The sequence below is a fragment of the Camelus bactrianus genome, chromosome 11, assembly GCF_048773025.1.
Source record: "Camelus bactrianus isolate YW-2024 breed Bactrian camel chromosome 11, ASM4877302v1, whole genome shotgun sequence".
Classification (NCBI taxonomy): Eukaryota; Metazoa; Chordata; class Mammalia; order Artiodactyla; family Camelidae; genus Camelus; species Camelus bactrianus.
In genome coordinates this window covers 2,603,435-2,618,477 of record NC_133549.1, presented here as the reverse complement: position 1 = coordinate 2,618,477, position 15,043 = coordinate 2,603,435, and the positions used below count along the sequence as shown (strand labels likewise).

At 39.8% G+C, this 15,043-nt stretch overlaps 1 pseudogene; it reads right to left on the bottom strand.

Moving 5' to 3' along the window:
• Positions 1 to 323: 323 nt before the first annotated feature.
• Positions 324 to 15,043, bottom strand: part of LOC141579009 (trafficking protein particle complex subunit 9 pseudogene) — a 168,473-nt pseudogene continuing 153,753 nt past the window's right edge.

The window sequence follows — 15,043 nt, the reverse complement described above, 5'->3', positions numbered from 1 at the left end:
CCCTAGGTGAGTGCTGCCTACCTGTCAACTTCAGTTCTCAAGGTTCTGCCCAGGGTGACATCCAGCCAGGAGAGTGGCCCAGGCCAATTAAAAGCTGTGTGGCTTGGGTGCGGGGACAGGTGCAGGAGCTGTTTCTGGAGCCGGGCCCCTCCACACCTCTGCTCCCCTCTCTCCCTAGGCCCAGCTGCCAAGCCCCCAGCCTCCCTGATCTTCTGCATTTCTCTTCTACTCTACTCCAAACAATTTCCCTCTTCCTTTTTTCCCAAATTATCCCCAGCTGGAGTGATTTTTCAATCACAGTATCTGAAAAAATTTTCTGCCGCCGAAAAAGAGGTCTCCAGAGGTCAATGCCCATACGCTGTTTCCTGAATAGAGCCCCAGGCTGGGGGGACCCTCACCAACATTCCTGGGGGCATTAGACATGTTGCAGGGTCAACCACCCTCAACAAGAGTTTGCTGAGACCCCAAGGCCCGCACAGCATCCCTGCTCACAAAAATGTAGTCAGCCCACTTATCAGTTATTAAGAAGCAAAAATACAAAATTGCTTATGTTTCTTACTAAAATTATTTATGAGATGGAAAAAGAAATTGTAATAGGGAAGAAGAAATCTGACTCCGTGTTGGATCTGTTCCTTTGGCTTTAATCCTTTGCCCTGTTTTCTAGGCTCAGACTAGTTAGCTCTACACCTTTTGTGAAAGAAAGTTGACTTTAGCCTGAAATATACAGGAGAGCCTATTCTCTGGGCTCTGATCTTTAAGGATGTTAGCTCTTCTGCACTTATGTAGAGAGTTTCAAGTTGCAAAATAAAGAATAACCTTATTTTTGTTGAAGGTTTTACAGGGGCACCATGATTTCACCCACATGGACAGCTGCAAGGACAAAGGACACCAAGGACAAACAATTCGTACAGCAAGAAGTTTGCAACAACCAACCACACCCCCTCCCCTTTGCAGTATAAAAGGAGCATGAATTCTGACTTGGGGAAGAGGGTTCTCCAGGAAATCAGTCTGACATCTTCTGGGTCTGTCAGCTTTTCAGATAAAGTCACTATTCCTTGCCCCAACACCTCATCTCCCAGTTTATTGGCCTGTCATGCGGCAAGTAGAATGAGTTTGGACTCGGTAACAAAATACTTTGGAGTTAGTATGTCTCCACTTCTTCCTCATTTCCAATATGTAGCATGCACATCATTTATGATCTAGTGAAAATAATTCATCAAAGACAACAATAACAAGAAACTCACCTAGCTATCAACACTGAAGTCACAACCTATTAATTTTACATGCCATTTAACAACAAAACCAAAAAACTTAATATAAAGGCTTGATTCCATGGAAATAAAATTATTTCTAGTCCTACAAAACTTTTTCTTTTCTATTTTCTTTTGTTTTCATTATTGAAAGGAAAATAAAAATCAAATCATTTTATTTCACGTATTTTTGTTATAGCTACATATTTTAAATACTACAAAGAGATTTAAATTGCAACAAAATAGTTCACATATTAGTATAAATATATATATACAATCAATGGGGATTAGGAAAAGAATAGACATTTACTAAAAACCCACTGCACATCCAGTCTTTTACAAGCATATCCTGGAATATAAGCTCCATGATCCAGGGGTCCCCCACCCCCATTCTCATTGCCAACTCCCTTAGTAATCAACTACCAAGGCACCAGCATAGAACCACGCAATCAGTATTTTAGGTATAAGTGAGGCAATTAGCTCATTCAATTCTAAAACAAAAACCCTAAAATAAATACTGAACTTATTTACAGATAAAGAAAATTGGACACAAATAAGTAAACTTTCTTCCTCAACGTCACGAAGCTATTAACTGGTAAAGGCAAGATTTGAACTCGTCTGCCTGATTCTAAAAACTAAGGTGGAAATCCCATTCCACTTGTGATGGTCCAGCAGCACAAACTATCACCCTATATTTGTTCAGATCAAGCCTTACACAGCCTGAGACAGCACCCCTTTCCTATGGAATTTGAGGGCAAATGATAAAAATAAGGGTTTTATATCCAGCAGTTTTCTTAGGTCTCATTTACATAAAGTGTCAGCAGGTCAGCAGAAAAACTCTGGGCAATGTGAGTGGGTCCAGAGCTTTTTGCTGATAAGAAACTCAATCTATCAGGATAGAGTGACATTCCCATGAGAGGCCACATGGACATAAACTAAAGGCAGCTGAGCAATGAAAACTAGCAAGACCCTGGAACTCAAGCAAGAAGGATACCTGCCATCCCACACCCATTTGCCTCTTCATCCATGTGGACACAATGTCAGGAGACCCAGGTTCTTGTCCAAGTTACACCATCATGGATTCTCACCCATAAAAAGTTACAACTCTATGCTGTCTTAAGTCCTTTCCAATTCAAATATGATGACACCAATATCTAAGCAGAATCTCTATGTCTCCACTTCCTCTCTTCTAGTAGGAGAATAATTCTATGGCCACAGAGAAATCCAATAAAAAACCATGCATGAAGCCAGGAGAAAGTCTGCTTAAGAGACTTTGCTCTCACGCTCAGTGAATGAAAACTCAGAAGAAGTGGTCCTTCTCCCTCAGGAATTGAGAGGTAGCCAGATGTGTGTGTGTGTGTATGTGTGTAAATCAAATACAGTCAAGTCTGGGATGTGAACAGATTTTTTTATGTCACTGTCATTTCTAGGGAATGAGCCAACTTTTAAAGTAATTTGAATCTAGTGTTCTGAGAGAGTCTCAGGATATTTTGGTGGAGGAAGGGAAAGGAAAGGAGGAGAGGTAAATGAAGCAAAGGAGTAAGTATACTGCTAGGGAAAGGCAAAACATTAATTTTGTTCCTACTGGCATAACATACAAATTAGGAACTGTCTTTCTCCCGATGTCTTGTCGAGCACTGAGTTGCAGAAGAAGCGACAGCCTATTTCTCACTGAGCTTGTGACTATACGTGACATCTTGTAGACACAGATAATTTACCCTGAACAAATGCTAGCATCAGGTTGTAATTCTCCTGTTTTGAGAGACAAGAAAACAGGAGTTCAAAGAGGGTAGATAACTTGACAAAAGTCAGAGGACCAGTAAACAAGAGAGGATGAATTCAAACTCAGATCTGAATGCAGAGTCTCATCTTCCCACTCCCAGGACTGGAAAATCCTTAACACACAGGCTACCCAGCTCCCCTGCATTGTTCCTGGCACCAAGCATTTCCCATGGCAGAGGTCTCCAGTTCTCACAGACACAGCGCTCTGTGCAGCCAATGACCTTCATCGGATCTTGATCACCTACCTGCCACGCCCACCAGGCTTCACCATACAGGCAGGAAAGCTGGCTTTCAAGTGCATACGAAGCCACCCCCTGTCTAACCTGGGTTCTTCTGGGGCTTCTCCAGCCTAAAGGCAGCCATGAAACTGCTCACAGTTTGTACATGAGCCACACTACCTCTCTCCATCTGTCTCCCCACCTATACTACTACTTAGCTATGACCATTTTGAGAATCTTGGAAACAAATTTTTAAAAACACAAAAGAAAGGATTCTGGAACAAGTATTTAATACTTACAATTTTAAATGACAAGTTACAAAGTGAGTATTTACAAACCGAATCTGCCTTCCTAGGTGTCAGTTTGAACAGTTAAAATATATAATAGCAAAAAATTTTCACTTACAAAATTAACAAAAACATCAACAATAATCTGGAATAAACTCTAAAACAATGCCCATGTTGTACATGGAGAAAGTACAGGACTGTACTGAGTGGTAAAGTAAGAGGTGTGAATGTAGAGACATCAACATATTGTATGGAGGAAAGTAGTTTTGTAAAGGTGTACGTTCTCCTAAATATAATTCAAAACTTACTAAAAAATCCCATGACAACTCTTATCTGTTTTTTTTTTTAACTTGAAAAAAGTATTTTAGAATTCTTCAGGAATAATAAAGTCATAATACTAGCCAAGAAAATTAGGGATGGACAAAAGAATCAAAAAAAATCGCATTGTCAGATATTAAATAAATTTTTACAATATGTTAGATATAGCACTGGAATAAGAAAGTAAGATTGACAGAAATAAGCCATGAGCTCAAAAAGAGACTCTAGTATACATAAGTATTTTTTACAGGTGGGATTTCAAATCAAAGAGCCAAGTATGAATTTAATAATTGTCTTGGGACAATCAGAGAATCACCTGGAAAAAACAAATTCTATTCCAGTCACAATGACCACAAGAAAAATTACAGATAGTGATGTAAATATTAGAAAATAGTAATAACAGCAAATACAACTCTTTGCTCATATTAATTCAACTTCTCCTCTCTATAACAAGTACTATTATCATCTCCATCTTAGAGATTAGAAAAACCTACAGAAGAGATATATACCATTATAAGAAAGTATTTCTAAGAATAAAATCAAGGATAAAACCCAAAGAGAAGACATTAACTATCTTAAGTTTATTTTGGGCCACAACAAAAATAAACCTACTGAACAAAATGTAAGGCAAGATATGACAAGTAAAAGCTCTGTGATATATGTTGATGAAGACAAGGGGTTAATGTTCATAACATACAAAGAGCTGTCACAAAGCAACAAGAAGCTCCCTCACTTAAATGTGTGCAAAGGGCAAAAGGAATCATTCACTTTTTAAAAGTCAGATGGCTAATGAGTGAAAAATGCTCAATACATCTCTGGTCATCAAGTGCAAACTAAAACAAAGAAAAAGCACTTTTGCTCATCATATTGGCAAATGTTTTTAAAAGATATTCTAGCTAGTGTCCATCTTTGAGAGAACAAACTGTTAGCGATCTTTTTGGAGGACGACATATCAATCGATATGTAAACTCTGAAAAACGTGTGTACACACACACTGAACTCCACTTTTAGGAATCGTTTCACTTAGAAAAAAATAATCAGTTCAAAAAGATGTACTCATCAGAGCATTTACACAGCACTTTTTACAATGGTGGGAAGAAAAGCTGAAGTGAAATCATATCCAGCGATAGACAATTTGTTACATAAGTTATTCTACATCTTTTCATTCCCCACAGGAGAAGGAATTTCTAGAGTCACTTGAAAGGAGCCTGTGATGTATGTAATTGTCACATCCAGGGACTGAATTTCCAGAAACCTTAACTAAAGGAATACTCATTCAAGGTCACAGGAATGTTTGTACAAGAAGGATGCCAGTCAAACACCATTTCTGACAGTGGAAAATGGAGAAAACTTAAGTATCCACCATCAAGACAATGATACCGTAAATCAAGGCGAGCTGTAGGCACTAAGGGGCCAGCGTTTCGGCGTGGTCCAAGGCCTTGTCCACAGTACTCTCCCACCGAAGGTGTCCTTGCACAAGAGACCAAACCTACATATCAGGAGACCCCTCTACTCTATCTGAAAGGACCGGGTGAGTGTGGAGTGGGAGGAAGTCTATGATATACCCCTGAGTGAATAAACCGAGCTGCAGAAAACATATAGTATGGCCTTATTTTTCAATAAAGCATATAAACACACACATATAGATAGATTTCTGATATACGTGTATGTATGAATGCGTATATATATATGACATAGGCATAAAGGTCATGACATATATACACCACATTTTCAGCAGTTTTTACTCTCAGGAAAAAAGGGGAAGGGATGTAGGGGCTTTTTGGTACCACCACAGTTCTCTTTTCAGTACTTCAGTTAAGTATACTTGGAATTTCAAAGTTTATTTAAGTCCGAAATAAAATGGAAGATGCCTCCACAAGACAGAATGCTATACTGGTCATTAAAAATCATGCTAGGGGGGATAGAATATTGTAGAAAAACGCGTAATAAGCACAATGGAAAATGGAGGTCTCCACAAAGTAAAAAGTCACAGAGTGCTCGCTGGTTTTTATGACAGAGGAGATACACAATGATGAAAAGAACAGAAAATAGATGTTAAAGTGTTAAATATTATCTCTGAGTAGTGGGATCAGGATAGGCCCTTTTGCCCCTTTTTTCAGACTTTTATATAAAATACACATTATTTTTCATCTAAAAAAAGCATTTTTAGATGTCTAGTACCACACATTGAAAAAAATACACGAGTACTTACAGAAACAATAACTAGGAGACACGGCAGCAGCGCCACACAATGTAGAACGGGCGATCCTGATTAAAACCATGCAGTTACATAAGGACCCAGAAAGTGAGAGCACCTGCTGTAACAGGGCGTGGCCCCCTTCTATTTGTCAGTTGTGTCTTCGGGGCTGAGGCAGTTCTGAGCACGGCCAGTGTCAGTGCTGGTGTCTGGATGGATGCCACTGGAGGTGAGGGCACCTGCAAGCCGAGAGGAAGAACAGAAATCATCCTCTGCTTTTTCTGTCTTGTTTCTTTGTTACTTTTAAAGAGAGGCATAAATAAGATAAACTAAATCTTCCCTACTGAAATTTCAGTAATGAAACCGTTTTCAAAGTGTTCACAACTTATATTCTGCCTATAACTGTCTTTTCAAAAAAGCATCATATTTATTAAATGTTAATTAATACACTTAATTAACTACCTGTTAAAACCTATTAAAGAACATGAAATGCACTACATGAAAGCACCACGCCTGCAGTAACTACCTTAGCGGTCTTCACGGCAGTGCAGTCAGCCCCCACCATCCTGTAGCCCTGAGCTCCTGATGCTGGTAAGAGAGCACGCTGCCACCTCAGATGGACAGAAACGGTAAAAGTGTTTTCTGAAATGTGCAGCACTGACAAAACATAACTGACAAATCCCAGGCTCCTTTGAGGCTGTCATTTTATGTTTTTGACCAACACCCTTCAATGAGCAGAACCACCCCATTTCCGAGTCATGGGACTCACGTAGGAAGCAGTTTTGGAGAAATTTCCAGGTATAGAATGTAACCAACTATACATAGATCTCTGAAAATATAAAAGATTCAATAACCTGATTTGGAAGACACTCAAAATATTCTCCTAAGCCTTAGTAGCTGGAAAGGCTGGGCTTCTCCTAAGCCACTTATTTATTTCACAGCCAGTGAGCATCTCCCACAAACCCTGTTTCCCTGTGTCTGCTGGGAGCCTCAGGCACACTCTTGCTGCCGATCATATAAGTCACAGGGCAGACGCGTGTGTCTCACGCCTGCAACCCTAACACAGGCCCGCCTCCTAGCCTCACAGTTTGAACTTGGCCCCATTTTCTAACCTGTTTATTTGGTATCTGTTCTTCTGTAAGCTGCCTGAAATGCTTTTTGGAACAAGTCAGAAGAATGAGTGGGTAGAGAAATGGACAGTTGGACAGGTGAGACGTGGGCAGACAGACAGAGAGACTCCAACAAAAGGGGAACAAAGAAAATTCCCTATGCAGAACCCTCTTCTAGTCAGGGAAGAAAACCGCCACGGAGACGTGTGAAGAGGCAGGTGGCTTAGGGCTGTTTCCTGGATTCCATGAAAAGTCACACCAAGAGATGAGAGGGTAGAACTAGAAATAATAAAAGAAAAAAGCATGCATGCTTGAAAAATATATCTACAATATGTACTTTCTAAAGAATAGTTTCAAATCAGCAGGGCCCAATAACACAATCCTTGGGTATTTACAGAAATGAGAATCCCATCTCCAAACCACAAGGCATCCCTTAGGAGCACTGAGAGTCTTCATGGGGCGGTCTTAAAGCCGTCACCGCAAAAGCTATGCTCTCCTGCACTTACGAGGAATGAGCAGCTGTGCTAGGGCTGCCCACGCGCATCACTTACAACCCCCCAGCACATCTACGGGGGGGAAGCCTAGCGAGCCCCGTCTCTGCAGGACAGAAATCTAGTCCGAGAGACGCTAAGCCGGCCTACCAGTTCTCCATCTCACAGGACTGGTCATTCCAGAGCAGGACTCGAACTCGGACCCACGTTTGTAATCACGGTTCTACCGTGCTTTGTGTGCTTATTTTGTGTATAATACATTTGTTTCTGGCATGAAAGGACATTTAATAAATGATCGGTTGTCTTGTCTATCTCATTAGCTCACAATCTTTGTATTTTTGAATTGTAATATTTTCCCCTGGAGAAAGGAACGGAAAGAGCAGTGGTCAGAATGAGCTGGGGCTCCATTCTTTATCTGTTACCTCATCTCATCCAAGTCCCCAACCAGGGAGAAGGATCTAATGTCCTCTTCATCTTTTAAAGAGAGGTCTCCAGTGATGGTGACTTACTCAACTCCAAAACCAAGTCTGGGGGAAGGGCACATGCAGCAACCAGAGCAGTATCATGTATAGGAAGGTGAAAAGAGCTCAGGGGGTCAGCCTGGTTTAATTTCAATCGATAAAAGAATACCACACACTAAAAATACTAGCATGCAATGGATTGGCTCTTTCTTGACATCTAGCAAGTTTCCACAGCCCACATGTAACATTATCGTGAACGAGTGAAAGGAAGAGTCCACAGATAGGGAAAATCAATGCCACAGGCAGGCTGAAACCCAGGCTGGAGGAAAGGAAGAGAAAGGGCATAGTTAAGAAAAGGGGAAAGTCTGGGAAAAAGATATCATCACAAGGATTCTCAAGCATCATTCAGCAATCATAAAATCATTCATTCAAGAAAGAGTTACTTAGGTCCTATTTTGTGCAAGATTTTACAGAGGGCAAAGAAAGACCGCAGCATCCATGGTAGCAGCAAGTGGCGGGGCTATAATACAGATCTGATTCCGGTACCTTGCACACTTTTACTCAGTATAAAGGGAAAAAATAAAGTAAAATAATACTATGTAAACTTTACACATTGTTGAAAAAAATTAAAGAAGACCTAAATACCTGGACAGACAAACCACGCACATTTCTGGATCAGATGACAGCGCTCTTGGAATGTCAGTGCTCCACAGAGCGATCCATATATTCAACGTGGTCTCGATCACAATCCCAGTGGGCTCCTCTGCAGTAACTGACTAGCTGCTGCTACAATTCATATGGGAATTCGAGGGTCTCAGTAACCAAAACGTACTTGAAAAAGAGGAACAACGTGAGAAGACTTGTAATTCTCAATTTCAAACCTTGCAACTGTATCTCCAGGTGAGATTAGATGCCATTTTAAGTTATTACTGTGTTTATCCTTATTTTCTAAATTCTCTACAATGAATATACCTGTTAGAATAAGAAAAATAAAACGTAAGGTATCTTTTTAAACATGCACAACGATTCATTCATTGGGAAAAAAATTATTTTAACTATAAAGAGATAAACAATTTCTAGTGAAAAAGACTACTTAAAAACAAGGGTGCATTTACATTTTTCATAAATTGAAAACTGAAAAGCACAAACACATCAAGTTTCTAGGGAGACCTGTGAAACATATTAGTTGTTATTTTCAAAAATTCTAATTGAACAATGAAAACTCAAGAAAGGGAAAATCGTGATTGACAGCCAACTGCAAACACATGGAGAGCAAAGGCCTAGAAATCACAGTTCCTTTAAATCTGCTACTAACTCAATAGGAGAGGAAATTCCTCCCTGAGGGGACAGTGGAATCAAATGCATAAGACAGGATACACAGTACAAACTGCACTAGAATCTGGGGTGATTTTCTTAGAATAATTCTAAAGTTACACCATTGCTGAAAAACTATAAAAACACTGACAGACACAGTAAAACACACAGTCATATATATTATGTAGAATCATATGAAGTCTGCACCCATGTTACATAGAAATACAAACATATTTGTGCATTTATAGGCACTGATTACTTTATCTCAGATAGAATATTTCAACTAAAACAAAAAATCAATAATACACACCTCTTGTCAAATCTACTTGATAAGTTACTCTGCTATGTAACCATAATGTGTCTAAGATAGATCTAAAATTAGTGAAAAAGATCTTTGTATGGTTTCTTGAATTCTTCTCAAAATTCCAAGCTTAATTTTAAAATAAATCTGAGCAGTATTTCTGTATTATCTTTTCCCTTGTGAAATGAACAACATAGTCTGTTGTCAAAATTCTGTCCTTACAATGATTCACGAGCACCGTATCCTCACAAAACTGCTGGACAGCAAGGCTCTATCCAGACAGTGTAACCAAACAAATGAAACACAAGGAAGACAGTGACCCTATTCTGGAGGGCATATAATCTGTGTCAACACCGGGTCTTTATTTGATTGGTTTGATTGGGTAGCAAGATGAAATCAATCAAGTACTTTCTTCTTTGAGCATTCTGTAAGTCATGACTCTTTTCAGTGTCATGAGCAGGAAAGAGTTAAGCATGACTTGATTAGGTCAAATAGCAACAATCATCACCGGAAAGTGAGTGATAAAGAAGTTAACTGATAGCAATGCTTCTGCCTACATGAGACCTAAAATAAATCTACACTGATATCTGAAAGGAGAATGAGGAGATGAGGTCCCCAAAGAGAAAACAAACTAACAAGATATCAAAAACGGAAACACTTTTTCATTAACGATTCCAGGAAGGAGTGGAGCATGTTGGTGAAAAGCACAGATGTTGGGGACAAACATGAGGGTCTGAACTCCCATAGCACTGGGTAGCTGTGACACTGATATGGCAGTGTAATTTTCTGCATCTCAGTCCCCTATCCATAGACTGGGGACAACAACCGCACCCATCTCCTAGAATGGTCCTACGAATTAAGTTATTTTATATATAAAATTTTAAATAAAATACCTCAGATTTTAAATAATACCCCAAAAGCACAAGGAACAAAGAAAACAGAGATAAATTGGAGTTCATCAAAATTTATAACTTTGCTTCAAAAGGCACCATCCAGAAACTGAAAAACCAATTCACAAGAGAAATTTTTTCAAATGATTTATCTGATTAGGAATTTGTATCTCCAAATGAAAAAAAAAAACAAAAAAACAAAAAAACCCTACAACTCAACAATAAAAAGGCAACTCAATTAAAAGGTGAATAAAGGATCTGAAAAGGAATTTTTCAAGGAAAATATACAAATGGCCAATAAGTACAATGAAACGATGTTCAATATCATTAGCTCTAAGGAAAATCAAGTCAAAACCACTAGAAGAAACCGCTTCACACCCACAACAATAGGTTATAATAAAAAAAATAACAAGCACTAATGAGGACACAGAGGAAGCGGAGCACGCAGCAGTTGCTGGTGAGGACGTAACACAGCGTGGCCACTTTGGTAAACAGCCTGGCAGGTCCTCAGGGAGTTGAACATTTGGTTTCTGAATGACCCAGCAATTCTGCTCTGTGGGCACACACGTAAGAGAACTGAAAACAAATGTCCACATAAAAACTCCTAAAGGAATGTTCGCGGCGACACTACTCATCACAGCCAAAAAGCAGAAACAACCCAAATGCCTATCACCTGATGAATGGGTAAACAGTGGGGCCCAGCCATACAGTGGAATATTATTCAGCAATAGCAAAGCATAGAGTACTGACCCAGGCCACAACGTGGACAAACATTGAAAACGTTACTCAGTGTGAAAGAAGTCAGTCATAATAGACGGTTCCACTTACATGAAGTGACTCGATTTAAATGAAATGTCCAGTACAGGCAAATCCACAGAGAGAGAAGAGTGGCTCATTGGGGCTGGAGGAGGATGGGGAAAATGGGGATGTCTGCTTATGCATACGGGGCTTCCTGTTGGGGGGAAGAAAATGTTCTAAGATTGAATGGGATGCACAATTCTGGGCATAGAGTAAAAACCGCTGTACATTTTAATGGGTGAATTGTATTAAAACTGTTAAGAAAAAAAGCACCTCGGGCCAGTACCATCCCATAGTAAATGCAAATTGCTAAATTTTATTACAGGAAGAAGAAACTGCCCTCAGCATGAAAGCAGGAGATCAGCAAATGTGAGTTAACCGAAATTGGACAAGAGCAGTTCACTTGAAACAGTTGCTGAGTGTACACGAAATATTCAGAAATAGGAAAATTAGTTTCACATCACGAAGAAGCATTCTGCTTCAAATGCAGATCAAGGATTCGGCAAGCCCAGCTGCTAGAAATGACCAGAGAAGAAACCTGGTCTTTAAAACAAGCACCAGAGCCAGCAAGGAAGTGGTGATGTGGAAAGCAGGCGGCCGAAAATCTGGAACAGTTTGCTACAAATAATTTCTCCACTGAAAATTCAAAAATAAAATGAAAGTGATGTAATGCTCTGTTGACCTCACGTGAATGGGCTTCCTTAGGTTCTCGACTGTTCTGTAACCCCGATTGAGAGACTCAGGAGAATCAGCATGGCTCCTGGGAGTCCCCAAATGACTGCCCACCAGCACGCTGACCACCATCACATCTGCCAGGTTTGAATTGCAGAGAAGAGACCAACTTCTGAAAGGAAATGTTGACAAGGGAAGAAAAGGCTGCAGTCAGTCCTGGGACAGAGGTCCTCTGAGCAGAGGCCAGAAGGCTTCAGGTGAACTGCAGTGGCCCTGTGGCAGGAAGGGACCATGGGGGAGCATATCTCAATTCTCTCCTCTCTCTCCCTCGGGTAGGAGAGATAAAGCCTGCATACTTCTCACCTGGAACTGTGGCATCTGGCTGGCAGAAGTCTTACCAGCACGGAATGATTATTCAAGACTCTGTGTAAAAAGTCAAGAAATCGAGAGGGAGTAGGGAGCCAACTCCACCACCCTCTCAAATGCTCCCATATTTACTGTGTATAATCAAAGGAAAAATTCATCAACAGTTGTGAGTTAGTAAGGAGGAACTTCGGGAAAGACGGGATGAGGCAGAGATTGTAAAATCCACAATGAGTACAAAGGATTAGTGTATCTTTAGGGAAGTCATGGGGTGAGGGGAACAAGATACATTTTTAGATATGTGAATTACAAAGCAGACCACCAGACCAGCCAGGTCCTTGTTTTGGGGATAATAGACTATCTAACAGCACACAAGCCCAGCGTTTTTAGCTGAGGGCCACGGTCCTTGCTTTGCAACCAGCAGAGTTCTATCTAAAGCATCAACTATGCAAGCAAAGCATTGTCTCTGCTTTTTAAGGCAAGGAGACTGGTGTGAGGATGCACAGGCACTTGCTTGCAAAGCAGTTTCTAAGCATATTTTTTTCTTATCAAAGTTCACAGGCGGCTGGGGTGTGTTACAGTTTGTTAAACCAATCATGGGCTTTCACATGGAACCATTATGGAGGACACCCTAGGATGGCAAATCCTGCCTCTGGGTCTTTTCCTGCCATCTTCAGCCACTCTAGCAGGGTCTAGGCACATCCGTGAATAACGATCCTACAGAACCACCCACACTCTTAAATCCTGGTGCCTGAAACTTAATTTTAACTCTACACAACTTACCGTAGAAAAGTTTCAGAAATAAAAGATATGATATCCCTTTTATATCTCATCATATTACTGATTTTTCTGATTGCTCTAAGCTGCTTCTACTTGGTAAAGCACATAATTCTACAGGTGAACTCAGTAATTTCCATTGGGCATATCTATCCATTTTGGGCTCGCTAACTTCTATTGGTCAAATATCGATACACTTAATTGATTTATTTGTTTATCAATTTCAGCCGGGAGGAGAGGGAGTGTCACTCTGTTCCTCAGCCCACCCTCAACCCTTTTCTCATCAACTCAGGACTCCTGAAAACAAAACAAAGTATTTGTTTCCCTTCTACTCTTTCCACAAACACAACAGGAAACATCAGCCTGGAGAAAGAATTCAACACAAATGTTAAAACAAAACTCTACAAATCTGAAACAACTCCATCTCCGAATCATGATACACAATGAAATCAGAGTAAGTGTGTCAGGCACAAAGCATGCGTGAGCCTGACCACCTCATTTCTATTCTTCAAAGGAAGGAAGGTTTTTGTATTTTTTTAATCATTCTTTGTCATTGTTTCTGATTATGCCAAAAAATAGTTTATAAAATAATTAAGCACTGCAATAACAGATTTTCGCTGTATCAATTACAGAAGGCATTCAGAGGGGATAGGAAAACCCACCTATGTAAAAAATGCAAAATTTCTTCCCCTGTTAAGAACACATATACAAAATGCAACAGAGAATTCAAATTCTTGTGGAGAGGAGCAAAAGCCACAGAACAAAAGCAAAGTCATTACAATGAGTCAATTCAAAATTCACTGGACAAACATGCTCAATGCATTCAAAGAATTTTAAAGGCACACTGCAAACCATTCACTTAATGATCTGCAGGCTAGAGGAAGCATTTCCCTCTTTAACAGACAACAGAAATCAATAGGGTGCCCCAACAAACAAGGACCAAAGAACAATCAGGTTTTTAACGGTTCTCATAAATCAGCATGTTCTAAACATCAAAATCCAGAAATTTTAAACATTCATTCAAACCACAATGAAACAAGCATTTCAAAAAAAAAAACAAAACCAAAGAAACTAAGCACACAGATCATGTACATAGATTAATGAGCATGTCTTGTACCGCTGGAAGAAAGAACAGGCTATAGCCTTTTAGTTGAAAAATAAAACTACTTTTAAAGATAACTGCTAAAACACATTTCACCATTCATGTTGCCTTCAAAAATCTGAGGCACTTGTATCTGATCAGAAAAGCAATTCTGAGTAATAGTATGTTACAATTCAGCGCCAGTTTGCTTTAGAAGAAAAAAGAAAAGCTACTGTTCCTCAAATCCTGCACAGAGTGTGAAGTGCCTCCTGGCCTCTTTCTCCTCCCGTTTTCTAAGCCCATGCTCCCCAACCCTTCTGAAACAAGTATGACAACCTCTTATTCCCAATATGCCAAATGACAAAAGAATATCAATTTATTTGTGTAAATATATGCCTACACCTTGAACTGGAGGAGAAAGGTATCAGAAGTCCATATGGAACTTATTTCTACCTTCCTGAAATCACACACACAAACGTTCACACAGACACAGACACAGACACATACCCCCTGGATTACTGGACACTTCACAAGCTTAGGAATTCCAACTTCTAGAAGATAACTTTGTAGTTAATTTAAAATACAATTCTGTCAGCTTTTGAAAGCCTTGATCATCTGCTAAACCATCCAAATATCAAAGAGACCCAATTAGCCTTCTCTGTAGAATGTAATTTCCATTGATGGCAAAACAGACCCTAAGAAGTACTGGATCAAAGACTCGTGTTTATCACTAC